Below are 15,029 nucleotides of genomic sequence, written 5' to 3'. Positions count from 1 at the left end.
TGCCGGGGCAACGTTCTCTTTTTTTTTTTTTTTTTTTAGTTTAAATTGCGGTAATAAAATAGCATAAAAATCATTAAAAAACAAATAAATAGTTAAATGAATGAATAAACTAAAAGTAGTATATACAAATTAATAAATACTATATGTAGACAAAACAAAAACTAAAAAATGACAAACAACAAAATTATTAAAACTTTATGTAAAATTAAAGTGAAAACAGAAAATATAAAAATACAATCTAGTTGAAATTATTAACAAAAAGTATAGAAGTATATCAATGTCACTAAAATAATACAGGTTGAGCAACATTATGTTGTGCACCTATCCGCTTAAAGGTCATTTGAACTAATAAAGCTGATATTTTTCTTGTATTTTTGCCATGTGTTATTGTAGTACATTATAAAGCCATGTGATAAAATTTTCTCAGTTCTTCATATTTCACTCAGCAGTCATAAAATCAGCTTCTATGCAGTTACAGGATTTACGTATAGTATTAGTGTTCTATCTTAATTTAAAATGTTTTTGTTTTAGTTTTATTCTTATGTCTATCCCAGCATATGAATCTTTTATCTCGGCTTATTATGCAGAAACAAATATAAGTAATCAATTCCTATGATTTCCCTAAATGGCACTAATTTGAGGGCGGGACTATCTGTTTGCTGACAATGACAGATGACTGTTTGGAAACCTGTTTGAAACCAGTCATTATTTATGCAATTCCAGTTGGTGGTACTAGTGGCACAGAAATGTTGCTATTCAATTTTGTTAGATTTTTGTCATGTCTTTTAGGTTTTTGTCATGTTTTTTTTTTTTCTTTCTTTAAAAAATCTTTCACTGCAAAACATTGAAGATATTGCAGACATGTTCTCATTTATGCTATTTGAACATGTTCTACATTGTGTCTGTCCTTGCCTCCTCACTTCCTGCATTTATTCAACTACAAAGCTGATGAAATGAGAAAAGACCATTTAAGAGTCCTGAAAAAAATCACCTACTGTATGAAAAATGAATACTCTCTGTTGGGGAGGGCTTAAAATAGCTGCTAAAACCTCTTGTGACATTTTCCTTTCCGTTCTAATTTCCGTTAAAATTATATTAGACCCAGACACTATGACAGACAGATGGAAACACAAAGAGGCAGACAGATAAACAGATCAGCGGACTAACTGCAAGGCTGTGGAAAGAGACCTTTTTATTGTTTATTCTAATGTATGCTACAGTATATGTTTTTAACATAATTTAGAGAGACATTTAATCACAGGGAGGTTGTTTAAACGTCCACTAAAATGATTTTGAGACTGCTGGTTAAACGTAATTGTAAAATCCTTCAAAAAATTCAGAGAAAATATCTAACATCATCAGTTTGCGGATTAAAATATTTTTATACAGTATGTAAAAATCAGGTTTAAAATACTTTTTCAGGCTACTGTAAAATGACCGTGAATTTAACGGTAAAAGACTGTAAAAATGCTATAGTAAAAACCTGTTAAATGGTTAATGGTAAGTTCCCCTACTATATGTGGTGAAAAACTGGACATTACATGTAATTGTATGGTAGTATACCATTTTTGGAAGTGGAAAAAGAATATATAATTTACAGTGAATAACCGTAAATTGACATTCCCAGAATTCTCTGCGTTACATTTCAAATTTTATGTATTTTTTTGTTGTTGTAATAACTATGTTTCTTCTTAGTTTTTTCTTATCAGTTTTGTACAACAGTTTTGTATGTTACATCTAATCTTGTTAAATTAATATTTATTGCATTATTTCAGTTTTATGTGTGTTACCATGATGGTGTTTAGTGTTTGTGTGAATGACACTTTGCACCTTCTATATATGTTGATGTTTAAAAGCTGCTTGTGATGGGCTTTGGTTCATCATGTGACTTTTTCATCACCACCTGCTTTTAGTGGTTATCAGTGTATTACAAAGGTACAAAACAGATTTCAGTACTTCAGTACATCATGTGACTTTTTCATCACCACCTGCTTTTAGTGGTTATCAGTGTATTACAAAGGTACAAAACAGATTTCAGTACTTCAGTAGGTTGGTATATTAACATTATATCAGTTAATGAAATTACGGTATTTAAATGTAAATTAAAGTTAAAACCGTTTACGGTAAAATTCTGGCAACCACAGCTGCCATTTTTTTTACCGTAAATTTTATTGAAGTTTTTTTACAGTGAATTTTTTTAAGAATAATCTGAATAAAAAACTCCATAAATGTTGCAACATCTCAGACCATTCAAAGTACATTTACTTTGTGGTTTGGGGTATTGCAGCATTCATGAAATGAGCCCATTTGTAGGGGTTTTTGCAAAGATTTTATCCAGTTTGATTAATGCATTTATTATGATTTAAAAGTGGACACTTTCAGCAAATCCATTATTTATTAAATTAATACTGAGCTACAGTAAGGATATTTTGGGGTAGTTGCTTACTGAGATATTAACAAATACACTTAATTAGTTTCAGAATACACAGACACTTTACCCAATACACTAATTATTTTAGAATAATTAGTTTTACATGAAGTAACCTTCAAAAATGCTAAACTTACAAGTAGTTAATTTATTTATGCTTTAACTTGAGTTTTTTCCTCAGTTGAGAGATGAATCAAGAGATGCTGAATTAAATTTTTATTTCATTTTCATTTTTGTTATCAAATCATAATTATCTCTGTAGGGTCTAATGACTTAAATTGCAACCTTTCTCTAAACTCACAAACATTTTGTATTGTCTTGAAACTTTTGTGCATTTCTGTGTTAATTATAATTACTGTTTAGACAGGAAATTATAAAGTAAACTAAACTTTTACCAATTTAGTGTGAAAACGAACAGGATCATACAAGTTTGTGCAAGAAATATCACTTGAAATGGTCAGAATTGAGGAATCTGAAACATCTGTAAGAATTTTCGCTCTTCAAAACTTCCCTCTGGACCATTGTAAAAAATGACAGTGAATTTAATGGTAAAAGACTGTAAAAATGCTACAGTAAAATCCTGTTAAATGGTTAACGGTAAATTCCCCTACTATATACGGTGAAAAACTGTATTGGACATTACATGTAATTTTACGGTAGTATACCGTTTTTGGAAGTGAAAAATACCGTATAATTTACAGTGAATAACCGTAAATTGACATTCCCAGAATTCTCTGCGTTACATTTCAAATTTTATGTATTTTTTTGTTGTTGTAATAACTATGTTTCTTCTTAGTTTTTTCTTATCAGTTTTGTACAACAGTTTTGTATGTTACATCTAATCTTGTTAAATTAATATTTATTGCATTATTTCAGTTTTATGTGTGTTACCATGATGGTGTTTAGTGTTTGTGTGAATGACACTTTGCACCTTCTATATATGTTGATGTTTAAAAGCTGCTTGTGATGGGCTTTGGTTCATCATGTGACTTTTTCATCACCACCTGCTTTTAGTGGTTATCAGTGTATTACAAAGGTACAAAACAGATTTCAGTACTTCAGTAGGTTGGTATATTAACATTATATCAGTTAATGAAATTACGGTATTTAAATGTAAATTAAAGTTAAAACCGTTTACGGTAAAATTCTGGCAACCACAGCTGCCATTTTTTTTACCGTGAAATTGAAGTTTTTTTACAGTGAATTTTTTTAAGAATAATCTGAATAAAAAACTCCATAAATGTTGCAACATCTCAGACCATTCAAAGTACATTTACTTTGTGGTTTGGGGTATTGCAGCATTCATGAAATGAGCCCATTTGTAGGGGTTTTTGCAAAGATTTTATCCAGTTTGATTAATGCATTTATTATGATTTAAAAGTGGACACTTTCAGCAAATCCATTATTTATTAAATTAATTTTTTTTAATATATTTTGGGGAGGGGGGAGGGGTTATTGAAACCTTTTGCATTTGTTTTTCATGGTCGACCAGCCTCAAAGTGAAACGGTGTAAGTTTCCAGTCTCTGGATCCAGGTTTTCGAGGACAGTGTGTGGAGAGAGATTACTGTAGATGTGCAGTTCAGAATCAGCCTTACAAGAGATTGAGCTGTATGACATCAGCGGAGTGGGCAGCAGATACTGGAAGTTATAAAAACACGTGGACAGTAACTGCAGGAGAGAACACTCTCCCTTGGGCAGGAGGAATATACAGAGAGAAATGTGTGTGGTTTTATGGATGAGAGGGAGAGGGAGAGAGGTAAAAAAACAGGCAAAACCAGAGAAAGAGTGTGTGTTTGTGTGTGTTTGTGTTCTGAGTGGGCTTTTCTTCTTCTGTGAACCTCCTCATTGTTATGCAACTCACAGAGCGAGAGACTCACCCTGGACAGGACAGCAAAGTGTTTTGGAAAAGACTCTCTCTCTCCCTCTCTCTCTCCCACTCACACACACACACGCACATACATACACACCAGTGCACACACCTGGGTCTCAAGGCTGTCTCTTTTCAGAACTCGTGTATAAAATGCACACACATACACACACTCTCTAGAAGTTTAAAGAAATAGTTCACCTAAAATGATTTTGTCATCATTCACTCACCTTCCTGTTGTTCCAAACCTGACTTTGATTCTTCTTGGAATATAAAAATAATTGTTCCATAATGTCCTGGTTGCTATTTAACATGCAATGAATCTATATTCTTACTCTTCATGATGTGATTTGAGCCAGTTGTAAATAAATTATGATTTATTCAATGTAGATTTATTGTTATTGTCCCATTTTCTCCTCTACTTTTTCTCTTTTTTTGACAGCTATATATATAAAAATATATATACATGTATAATTTTATATATATTTTTATCGATTGATCTGGAACAGGCTTCTATAAAAAAGCGCCATAAAAGTACTGTAAGTGTAGTACATGACTTCTGGCTATATCAAGTTTTCTGAAGTCATGCAATAACTTCAGACTGAAATTGAATTTGTTATTCACCGAACAGCTTTCCTTCTGCAGTAGCTGTCAAATCTCATTTGCATTCAGATATGACCAGTGGCTATGTTTACATGTACACCAATAGTCTGATTATTGGCAATAATCAGAGAGCATAAAAAAAGAGTACATGTCTACATCTTCAATACCATTTACCCCTACCCAAAACACAGAATGTTCGTTCAAAAATTTCAAAAAGAGTAGGTCTGTTTGTTGCAGCTATTTATTATTTGCCTGCTTCAGTTGCAGAATGCTTTGTATTTGGAAGGGATTCTTTTATTTAGTGTTTTTGTTTACCCTACATATACCCCGTGTCTTCATTTTTAGTGTTTCCTACCATCGGTAAAACACATGTCCATGTCACATAAAGCTGTAAAAATAAACTTTTTATTGCTGTCCCCGAAAGAGTGGCCTCTCATAGCTGTCACTGAAATTCACAGGGCTTCAGGCAACATTTTTATTAGTGGACCCCATTTCCTTAAGCCAGATGAGTAGGCTATACCATGAAGGACCCAAGTGGGGCCCCCTGATCACATGGCCCAGGACAGCATTCTCAGTTGCTGGCGGCCATGTGGCTTTTTCTATTCTGCTATGATTTCAGACCTGTTCACAAGTGTAACACGGCAACACTATAGTACATGGTGGAATAAATGCAATTAAAGCATAAACATGCTTGTGTACTGCACATTTTACTGTGATTATGGTTACTCTAATTATAAGCATAATCACATTAGCATAATTACAGTATTCTGTTTCCATGAGGTCCAGCTTAACCACAGTATTGCTTTAAAGGAATACTAAATGAAAATGTGCTGAAAATGTACTCAGCCTCAGGCCATCCAAGATGTAGATGAGTTTGTTTTTTTAGCAGAACAGATTTGGAGAAATGTAGCATTACATCACTTGCTGACCGATAGTGTTTTTTTTTACCCTACATATTCCCCGTGTCTTCATTTTTAGTGTTTCCTACCATCGGTAAAACACATGTCCATGTCACATAAAGCTGTAAAAATAAACTTTTTATTGTTGTCCCCGAAAGAGTGGCCTCTCATAGCTGTCACTGAAATTCACAGGGCTTCAGGCAACATTTTTATTTGTGGACCCCATTTCCTTAGGCCAGATGAGTAGGCTATACCATGAAGGACCCAAGTGGGTTCCCTGATCACATGGCCCAGGACAGCATTCTCAGTTGCTGGCGGCCATGTGGCTTTTTCTATTCTGCTATGATTTCAGACCTGTTCACAAGTGTAACACGGCAACACTATAGTACATGGTGGAATAAATGCAATTAAAGCATAAACATGCTTGTGTACTGCACATTTTACTGTGATTATGGTTACTCTAATTATAAGCATAATCACATTAGCATAATTACAGTATTCTGTTTCCATGAGGTCCAGCTTAACCACAGTATTGCTTTAAAGGAATACTAAATGAAAATGTGCTGAAAATGTACTCAGCCTCAGGCCATCCAAGATGTAGATGAGTTTGTTTTTTTAGCAGAACAGATTTGGAGAAATGTAGCATTACATCACTTGCTGACCGATCTGCAGTGAATGGGTGCCGTCAGAATGAGAGTCCAAACAGCTAATCCACTTTAAAGCACACAAGTCCAGTCCATCAGTTAATATCTTGTGAAGCTGCTTGTTTGTAATAAAACTGCCATTAACTGCCAATGTCGCTTCTGGACAAAATATCAATAATTCATGATAACATTTTCTCCAGTAAAAAAGTCCATCCCCCTGTTTTCCTTTCACATCAACATCCACTGACATATTTGTTTTGGACTGTTTTTGATTGTAAACTGTGCTTGATCCGTATATATTTCACTCCTCAAGGCAATTGGAGAAAGCAATATTAGGGATAGACGACTCATATTTTAGCCGGAAGCAATGTTTTGAGTTAAAAATGTCTCAATGATAGATTTATTACAGACACTCAGCTTTTCACTCCACAAGATGTTAATCGATGGACTGGAGTCATGATGATTACTTGGATGGACTGAGGATCAATAGATTAAACAAATTTTCATTTTAGGTGAAATATTCCTTTAATGACATTTAAAAGGTGTAAGATTTTCAGTGAATTACAGCATAAATCTCCTTCGCACAAAACTGTAATTTCACTTTAGTTGCTTTTTAGCGCCTGAAATCCACTGGTCACATGTAGTCACATGCTTTAATTGTGAGGGGGAAAAAGCAATAACCATTCTACCTTTTGCAGAAGAAAAAAAGTAAAGTTCTGGAGCGACCTGAGGGTGAGTAAAGGATGACAGAATGTTTATTTTTGGGTGGTGAGCTATTCCTTTAACTGAAGATGTTCCTAAATACATGCAGCCCACCACAGTCGTTGCACGCGCGCGCGCAGGCTTGGATTTGGGGCGGACTTTAGGACCATGGAGAGTTCTCCCACAGCAGCGAGCGCACACAGCCCGTCTTGAAGAGGAAACCCCCACAGGAGCTCTAGCTGCCGGATACCTGAGACATCTCAAAGCATCCCTCTGACCGACGAGCGCACGGCGCGCCACGGAATGCGCAGGAGCGACCGACTGTCCGCTGGACGAGGGCGCACGGTCAAGCCATGGGTCCTTCTTCGGCACCTTTGAGTTCTTAATGCATTATGATGTCCTAAAGTCATAGAGACCCTTGGAAATCCTTTGAATTCTCTTCAAGGCAGCGTCTGTATTGGAATAAACTATTAGCTGGTGAATTTTTCTGTTCGGATGGATGATTTGGTCAGATTCCTCATTCATCGTGATGCGCGTTCATTCCTTTTCCAAGTGTCTTATTGACTGACCGCGGATCAATTTTTGGACGTGGGCTGACGGTAAGCTCGCGTTCTGTTTTAGTTACCCATGCGAAGTTTTAAGTGTGTGTTTTTGGAGAGGTTTCATGGTGATGCGGGGGCGGCGAGTTGATTTGCTTCGGCTCGTGAAGATGCCTATGTACTCTAACCTTTACAAAATATCGAAATCGTGTAAATGTGGAGTGTGATGCTTAAATAATGACAACTCATTTTCATCAAGGCAGAATTACAGAGTGAGACCTGTCAACAACATGTCTGGATCATATTTCACCTAAATGTAATGAAATAAATAGGCAATTATGTTTTGAGAAAGCAGACAATGAGCCTTATTTTGTATCAGTAGGATCTGATTTATTGTGGCATTATTTTCATGACTATTTCACGAGTATTACATAATTATTATGTAATTATATAAAAGTAAAGTGTGGTCTTTTTTGCTGTCCTACTTGTTTTTCAAAATCAAGGTGTCTGGGCAGGATGTTTCTTTTTAGGCTATGCATTGCAGTAATGTGACTCCAGTAAGAATCTTCATTGATATTTATAAGAATTTTAAACAAACTAATAAGTAAAACATCCGATATGAGGGCGAACATATCCTTCAATGACATACAAATATAAAAATATTTTTAGAAACGTATTAATGGTTCTACAAGTACGCAAATATCTATATTGTTGTTTTTTGTTGTTGTTGTTTTTTTCAATTTATGGTACAATATAACACGGACATTTGTTCTTCGGATTTACCCACACCTAAAACAGCATTTCAGGTGGGAATCAGTTAAGATCTCAGTGAGAGACGCGGACTTTGCAAACGCGCAAAAACAAGACAAGGTCTTAATCGTGGTGTTTTTATTACTGACAAAACGAAGGGTTTAACATGTTATTCCAATTGTGCGGTCTATTGGCAAACCACTGTTTTATATAACCTCGTTTTGGTTTTGTTTGACTCCAAATAAATTTAGAAAACGCGACGTGATGTGCGGCAGCGTTTGAGATGGCTTGTTTAAAGGCGGTGTTTGCGGGAGTATTGCACCCTCCTGCGATGGTACGGACAGAACACGCCAATCTCCTAATGCTAATGATTACTTTAGCTTATTCCCTCAAATGTGTGCCTAGAATACACAGATGAAATGTTGGCGAAAATTGTCTTTGACAGCGCCATTGACTCCTCTTAAAGAAACTGTCACTCAGGTTTGAATGTGGTATGGGGCACAGCCTGGGTTTATTGTGTTGTTGTGTGTGCGGTTATAAAGAATGCATCGAGTCCCATGGTGGGGCTCCTATTGCCTATAGGGTGAGTTTGAAGATGGACCCACACACACTTCCCTACTTAAGTTTCCAAAGAGATCTGGCTATAGCGCATGCCATTACCGGCAGCGTTTGGATGGCCTATTAATAAACAAGGCATGTTCTCTCATGGGCTTTACTGAATGGCCAGGGGCATCGGTTAGCCACTTGTCGATAAAATCTGTGAAGTAGAATCTGCACAAGAACCAATACATGTTAAAATGCACTTTGATGTGATGTGGCTATTTGACTGTGAGTGGTGCTGAAAGAACAGCTCCCTTTTTCAATGAACTACAACACATCTGTCAGAACCTTCTCTGCCTTGATATATCAGCAGGTCAACTCACATATCACTACAATGACAAAATCACTATGACTGATGCCCCTGATCTGTGGGAAGCTAAAAGTCACATCTGTGGCATTCTGATAAAAGTATGCATGTGTAATTTAAAGCCTGCGTCGCAGAATCCACACTTAAATTGGACTCCATATTGCAGTTGAGTTCTGAGTCTGTAGCGCTTTTGAATTTGAGCGGAATTGGTGCATTTTTCAGAGTCAGCCGTTGCTGTTAAACGGCTCAAAATCTTGGATGGGGTTAACTGTGGAAGTTCATAGGTTTCCTGAGTGTTTACATGTATGAAATATAGTTGTATTGTTTTCCCGGCGAATAAAACGCACTCATGAGACCCCCCCCTCCCAGTTTCTTAGGGACCACTTTACTGGGCACAATATCAATAAGAAGCATGTCGCTATCTGTGTGTATGTGTGTGTTTGTGTGCATAATGAGGAGAGTATGCTGTGGGAAAGCCCTCATTATAAAACAGTTTGAGCTCTCGGGCCATTAAAGTCAAGTACAGCGAGTCAGGAAGCGAGTAGAGGATGCTCAGGTGGATTGCTAGATGATTGAAACAATAAGCTCATTCTCTATTGTCTTGTCGGTAATGGCTACTATTGGAATCCATTGGGTTGAGGGCTCTTGTCAGATCTCATCCTGGTGATGGTTGTGACCTGAGGTCCAAGCTGATTGATTGGGTCTTAAAAGAATAGTGATCGATTAGTAATAAGAGAAGAGAATTTATTGATTTGGGTTGGTGAGAAGTTGTTGGTCTTTTATGAAAGTCCACTGTGGTTTCCTGACCTTGATGGTGCGTTTTACACATGGGGCGCATCCCATAGCATCCCATATTTTCATAACACGTAGGGAATTTAAATTTGAAGGCCGCACAAACAACACATGCACGCAAATAAATAAATACAATGAGTTCATTTATTCGTATATTTGTAGAATATGTAGAATATGCAAGTCGAGTTGCATTGATGCATGCACGCAAACTCATTTACTGCTGGTTTTCCTGTTGCTGATGAAGTCTGACATGTAATCTTTCCTTGTTTTTTTTCTCTAGCTCTCTCCCTCTCTATTACTGTCACTTTCTCTCTCCCTTAAGACTGTCAAACTGTCAGAATCCTCATTGATTCTCACTGAATAGTACTGAAACCTGCAGTGTGTGAATCTGTATGAGTGTGTGTTTGTGCAGACCCAATTTTGTCTCATATGTAACAGGGCGTTTGCAGTACAACTAGAGTTTTCAGTTTTACAGCACTTCCTGCACTGATTTTACTCATAAAACAGCTCTGAATGTTTCTGAAACACCAATGTTCGGTCATTTATTCATTATTGATTTCAGACCGATGGCAAAATTCAACACCTGTTCTCTGTTTAAGGCCTCAAAGTTTCTTGATTTTATTCATTTGGCTTATAGTGGCCGCAGTTTGAGAGAAGCCTCATTTTGATTCTCTTTCACCATTTAACCTTGGAGTTTAAGCTCATGACAAACGCAATGGATTCTTGGGCGGACAACCTTTGATGGAATTGGGAATCTGCCTCAATTTTCAGTCCTCTCCTTGCAAATGAGATGGTGCAGTCATTTACATTAGCGAAACTACGTCAGGAACCTAGACATCAGTTAGAAAAGTAGTTCCATAATGACAATCACAGTAATTCTGAAAGCATTGGTCAGGATGAAGATTTGGAGGGAGCTAGAATACTAATTTCCCAGAGGAAAACACAGGGAAAAAGACAGATTTAAACACACTGTACAGTGGGGTTCTCAGTCAGACCACTAGTGAAAATTCAAAGCAGTACTTTTCACTTCAAATTATAGTAGAATAGTATTTTGAGAGGAAAATTTAATTGGAAAATTAATGACATGCAGAATGTCTCAGTATTTGGTTTGTTCTCCTTTAATGACAGCAGCACTTGAGCTGACATGAACTCCACAAGAAAAAGCTGATGATCAGCATGATTCGAGAATATTCCAAAGAACATCTTGTGCTTAAATGCAAGAACATTTTTATCTTTTGTACAAAGGAATTCACATGGTCAATTTGACAAATTTGCTCAGTAGTGACCTAGACCTCTTAAATATTTATAATTTATTTTTTGTTTCAAAAAGATTTCCGATGTGGTCTCAGACCCCACAGTATATAAATGATGTTTTATTAACAAAGTTCGGGAGGAGCACGTTCAGATAATTAACCCGGCCTATTCATCATCAGCAATTACACCATCTATCCTATCAGCTCGAGAGAGAACTTCTATAAATAACCCAAGCCATCTTACCTTCATTCTCTCTACAGTATTCCAGCGTTCGGTTTGCTCTTTTGCCTTTTTATCACAGACTACATTTTTTTCGCGTCCAACGATGAGACCGATACTGGGGATTTTTTTCAGATCCTCCGCCGCAATTTGCCAGCCCCATGATCACTCCTTCTCCGCCAGACACGGCCGCCGAGCACCAGGCTGCATCGCGGCCGCTGCTCTTCTCGGCCAGCCACACGCTCTCCACAACGCCGAGGCTTCCAACTTCCCCGGCATCCTCGTATCATTCGGCCGTACCAGCAACTCCTCCGATCGGAAAGTGGACAGTGTTTAAGCCAGAGGCAAACGCTGATTAATTCCAACGCACCGTTCTCGCAGAGGGTAAACAAAGCGGATCTGTACGATCTATTCGTCACCCTGCAAATTAGCCAACCTCACTCCTAAATCCACTCCAGCCGTCAAGGCGGCCAATAGGCCATGCAAAGCCCCGAGCTCGCCTCGCTCGACACCACCATCATCCCGCACAAGACCCGGCTCTCCTCGAGCGCTGGGTCACAACCTTTGATGGAATTGGGAATCTGCCTCAATTTTCAGTCCTCTCCTTGCAAATGAGATGGTGCAGTCATTTACATTAGCGAAACTACGTCAGGAACCTAGACATCAGTTAGAAAAGTAGTTCCATAATGACAATCACAGTAATTCTGAAAGCATTGGTCAGGATGAAGATTTGGAATGAGCTAGAACACTAATTTCCCAGAGGAAAACACAGGGGAAAAGACAGATTTAAACACACTGTACAGTGGGGTTCTCAGTCAGACCACTAGTGAAAATTCAAAGCAGTACTTTTCACTTCAAATTATAGTAGAATAGTATTTTGAGAGGAAAATTTAATTGGAAAATTAATGACATGCAGAATGTCTCAGTATTTGGTTTGTTCTCCTTTAATGACAGCAGCACTTGAGCTGACATGAACTCCACAAGAAAAAGCTGATGATCAGCATGATTCGAGAATATTCCAAAGAACATCTTGTGCTTAAATGCAAGAACATTTTTATCTTTTGTACAAAGGAATTCACATGGTCAATTTGACAAATTTGCTCAGTAGTGACCTAGACCTCTTAAATATTTATAATTTATTTTTTGTTTCAAAAAGATTTCCGATGTGGTCTCAGACCCCACAGTATATAAATGATGTTTTATTAACAAAGTTCGGGAGGAGCACGTTCAGATAATTAACCCGGCCTATTCATCATCAGCAATTACACCATCTATCCTATCAGCTCGAGAGAGAACTTCTATAAATAGCCCAAGCCATCTTACCTTCATTCTCTCTACAGTATTCCAGCGTTCGGTTTGCTCTTTTGCCTTTTTATCACAGACTACATTTTTTTCGCGTCCAACGATGAGACCGATACTGGGGATTTTTTTCAGATCCTCCGCCGCAATTTGCCAGCCCCATGATCACTCCTTCTCCACCAGACACGGCCGCCGAGCACCAGGCTGCATCGCGGCCGCTGCTCTTCTCGGCCAGCCACACGCTCTCCACAACGCCGAGGCTTCCAACTTCCCCGGCATCCTCGTATCATTCGGCCGTACCAGCAACTCCTCTGATCGGAAAGGGGACAGTATTTAAGCCCAAGGCAAATGCTGATTAATTCCAACGCACCGTTCTCGCGGAGGGTAAACAAAGCGGATCTGTACAATCTATTCATCACCCTGCAAATTAGCCAACCTCACTCCTAAATCCACTCCAGCCGTCAAGGCGGCCAATAGGCCATGCAAAGCCCCGAGCTCGCCTCGCTCGACACCACCATCATCCCGCACAAGACCCGGCTCTCCTCGAGCGCTGGGTCGCAGCAGCAGCAGGCCTTCAACGAGCCTGGGCCGCGCCCCAGATCTCACCGCAGCAAAGCCTCACTCGCTTACCGCTTCGGCTCAGCCTTTCACCGCGGCTCTTCCGGGCCGCAGCGCTGTTTGCAGCCGGGCCTCCAGCTCTCATAGCAGACGCTTGCTTGAAGCTGCCTCCGCTAGCGGTGCAGGCCGTGTCGCAAATTAATACATTTTCAGGTGAAGTCGCTAAAAGCAGGTTTCGTGGCTAAAGTTTGTTAAATGACGTTATGACATAAATGGATGTTGATGCCATTTTATAACCATGAAGCAAACAAGGCGTTTTTCCAAAGTTTATCATCCACTCTGAAATGTCTGAAAGCGTTACATTCGCCTTACTGTGCATGTATGAAACCTCACTGAGATGATACAGACGGAACGGACATAATAAGTTTAACGCAATTCTTCTGGCAGGATCAATTCATTTATGGAAATATTCATCATTCACTGACGCGCCCACAGCGCGCTCACTCAGAATGGGTCTAAAACCAAACTGCCCTCGTGTTTTGCCGCAGGACATCAATCGTGAGTAAATTTTCTGTCGTTTTTTTAGGAATGTAATATGAAGAGTGTGCAAAGTAAATATCTTTATCAACAGTGTGGAAGTGAATAGCACATAACTGCACAATTAACGTTACCGGTACGTCTATTGGTACAATATGGGTCACATGACTAATCATGCGTCATCGTTTTCAAAAGCCTCCGTTTCCACAGTCCATACTACAACGTGAAAACAGTATTTTCAAATTTATCTGCTCTGGAGAGCGTTTCAAAAGCTCTGATTTCCTGGACTCCTTGTCTTTTCTTCTGGCAGGATCAATTCATTTATGGAAATATTCATCATTCACTGACGCGCCCACAGCGCGCTCACTCAGAATGGGTCTAAAACCAAACTGCCCTCGTGTTTTGCCGCAGGACATCAATCGTGAGTAAATTTTCTGTCGTTTTTTTAGGAATGTAATATGAAGAGTGTGCAAAGTAAATATCTTTATCAACAGTGTGGAAGTGAATAGCACATAACTGCACAATTAACGTTACCGGTACGTCTATTGGTACAATATGGGTCACATGACTAATCATGCGTCATCGTTTTCAAAAGCCTCCATTTCCACAGTCCATACTACAACGTGAAAACAGTATTTTCAAATTTATCTGCTCTGGAGAGCGTTTCAAAAGCTCTGATTTCCTGGACTCCTTGTCTTAGTGTGGATGGAAGGCCAAAACGAGAGGAAAAGATGCGTTTTCAACGGAAACGTATTAATGTGGACAAGGCTTGAAGAGTTGCCAAATCTAGCAACAAATTGCTAAGTCGGCAACACTGCAGGTTACCCAGGCATTTCAGCTTGTCCCGCTAAATGTCACTAACCGAAGCTGCTTCCACTTGCAACACAGGCCCTCACATCTCAGTATTTCTGTCCTGTGACTTCTAACCCCCTTTTTTCCTTTCAGTGGCCTCCAGCTCCTGTAGCAGACGCTAGCGTGAGGCTTCCTCCACTAGCAGTGCAGGCTACACAGGCTCTTCAGGACGTCACAA

At 38.6% G+C, this 15,029-nt stretch overlaps 1 protein-coding gene across 1 annotated transcript in view; it reads left to right on the top strand.

Moving 5' to 3' along the window:
- Positions 1-7,406: 7,406 nt before the first annotated feature.
- The window catches only part of il1rapl1a (interleukin 1 receptor accessory protein-like 1a), an 81,800-nt gene continuing 74,177 nt past the window's right edge, over positions 7,407-15,029 (top strand). Inside the window, exon 1 of the mRNA XM_016509676.1 lies at positions 7,407-7,743. The gene's annotated coding sequence lies outside the window, so the exon portion shown is untranslated. The remainder of the gene's footprint in view (positions 7,744-15,029) is intronic.

This window comes from Sinocyclocheilus rhinocerous, unplaced genomic scaffold, assembly GCF_001515625.1.
Source record: "Sinocyclocheilus rhinocerous isolate Xijiao unplaced genomic scaffold, SAMN03320098_v1.1 scaffold2369, whole genome shotgun sequence".
NCBI lineage: Eukaryota > Metazoa > Chordata > Actinopteri > Cypriniformes > Cyprinidae > Sinocyclocheilus > Sinocyclocheilus rhinocerous.
The sequence above is the reverse complement of the archived record's forward strand: the minus strand, read 5'-3'. Positions and strand labels throughout refer to the sequence as shown.